Source organism: Neofelis nebulosa, chromosome 15, assembly GCF_028018385.1.
Source record: "Neofelis nebulosa isolate mNeoNeb1 chromosome 15, mNeoNeb1.pri, whole genome shotgun sequence".
NCBI classification, from domain to species: domain Eukaryota; kingdom Metazoa; phylum Chordata; class Mammalia; order Carnivora; family Felidae; genus Neofelis; species Neofelis nebulosa.
In genome coordinates this window covers 58426755-58429162 of record NC_080796.1, presented here as the reverse complement: position 1 = coordinate 58429162, position 2408 = coordinate 58426755, and the positions used below count along the sequence as shown (strand labels likewise).

Here is a 2408-nt window from a genome sequence, read left to right as displayed (position 1 = left end):
TGGATACTAGAAAATTTCATCAAGCTATTGTCAATTTTTTTTCAAATTATATTATTTTAATTTATGTAAGAAATCTCATTTTTAAGAGATATATACTGAAGTCTTAAAAATGTACTACATGGGATTAACAACAGATTATACATTATAGGAGAAAAATAATTTTATTATTTTATTTTTTTTATTTATTTTTTCAATATATGAATTTTATTATCAAATTGGTTTCCATACAACACCCAGTGCTCATAGGAGAAAAATAATTTTAAAACATGGAAATAGAAACTAAAATGAAATAGGAAGAAAAATAAATAAACATAGCATCAGTGAGTTGAGCCACAAAATAAAGCAATCTCATGTAGGCCAAATCAAATTGGAGTTTCTTAAGAAGAAAGAAATGGGGGTAAACATGATATTTAAATAAATATGTCTTAAAAAATAAAAATTTTATGAAATAATAAACTTACAAATAAGCTAAAAACAACAAAAAATAAGAAACATAAAGAAAACTACATTAAGTCACAATGTAATCAAATAGTCTAAAACCAATGGCACAGAGAAACTCTTAAAGGGAGTCACACACACACATACACACACTTAACATATACTAGCCATCCTCCAATAGTGCAGGGAGCCTGTCTTGAAGAAGGCAACAGCACTCATGAACCCCTAGGCAGTGCTGACTGTTGTAGTCATGAAGGCCAGACCCAGGCAGAGGAGTGTCCTCATCACTACCAACAGCCACCATGCCCAGAGTACACACAGAAGAATCTTCAAAAGAGAATTCTTACCCTTCCAAACCGGTGGTGGGGATTATTTACCCTCTTCTATAAAGATCAGAGATATCATTGATAGCACTGACAAATTTGTGGCCAGAAACAGACCTGAATTTGAAGCTTAGAATATAACAGAATTAGATAGACCTCAGTACAACTTCCTAAACCCCAGTGACCCTTACAATGCCTACCACCATCACTAGGTCAGTGAATGCAAGGAGGGGAAGGCTCAGGAGCCCTCAGCTTCCATCCTCAAGGTTATTAGGCAGCATTAGAAGCAAGCCACCCAACAGCAGCTGCCCTAGAATGCTCAACACTAGGTAATTCAGGAGACCATCATGCCCAAAGAGCCTTCCCTCTAGTTTGACTTCATCATAGCATGCCCCTCCATCTCATAATCAGCCTGCATCTCAGCCTTCAACCTGGATGTGATGAAGCTGATGGCTCAGCCTGTGGCAAGGAACGGGCACTTGTTTCTGATGCAGCTGATACAGAAAGAATAGCACAGCTACCAGTTTGACACTACTTCACCATGCTGGTGGAACATTATACCAAGGTCGTAATTCCACCCAAAGGCTTATTTGCAAAGCTCAAAAAAGAAGGGCACCTTGGTGACTCGGTTGAGTGTCCAACTCTTGATTTCAGCTCAGGTCATGATCCTAAGGTCTCGGGATCTTCTCTTTCTGTGTGTCTCCCTCTTCCCTGCTCTCACACTCACTCTCTCTCTCTCTCTCTCTCTCTCTCTCTCTCTCTCTCTCCCCCCCAAGATAAAATAAAATAAAATAAAATAATCTCAAAAAAGAGAAGATTTGGACCAGGTATGTTACTGAATGGAGCAAGCCAAGTTCCAAGATGAGAAAAAGAAGAGGAGAAGAAGCGAATGTACATTTGCAAATCATCAGATCAGTCAGTGGTGGAAGTGGCAGAAACAATGGACTTGAACTTTTCTCCCTTCGCCACCTTGGAGAATCTGGGGGCCCAAAAAACTCATTCAGGAGCACTGGGAAAAGTTTGGGGAGGGTGGGGTGGTCAAGATAGAGGCGGGGTCTGATGAGAAGGTTAAGAAACACTACAAGGTAGAGTAGTGTCCATCCCAGCTAGATCAGGACGCCCAAGTGCAAGACAAGGATGAGGGTTCAGATGATGAAGAAGGGCAGAAAGTGTCCAACCTTCAGAGATCTATGCTTCCACCTCTGCCCTTGACTGCAGACCAAGTCATTATATAGAGGGACTGTGATCCCAAGGCTCTCAAGCCCTGCTCAAGATAAATATTTTGTGTTCCCTACCTTGGGAGAAAAGTTTTTGGCCAAAAAAAATATAGGAAAATGTGGTCATCAGGCTCAGAGGACAGCAGCATGGGACCAAAGAACACACAGACACATTATATACAGAGTTACAAAGATAAATCTTATTCTTATTGAAACTTCTCTTTGAAACAGTGTAAGTCACAACACAGAGGAGAAACTTCTTAAAGTACTGAAAGGATAAACAAACAAACCTGACAACTTAAGAGATCTACTCCTGTAAAAATATCTTTCAAAAATGAAGGAAAAATAAGGACTTTTTTTAAGACATAACAAACTGAGAGAAATAAAAACCTGCTGACTATACGGAAAAAATATTAACTGAAAACCGTCA

The 2408-nt window shown here is 39.1% G+C and overlaps 1 pseudogene; it reads left to right on the top strand.

The window, feature by feature from the left end:
• The first annotated feature begins 614 nt into the window (after positions 1–614).
• Positions 615–2134, top strand: LOC131496240 (splicing factor 3A subunit 1-like; annotated as a pseudogene).
• Positions 2135–2408: the final 274 nt, after the last annotated feature.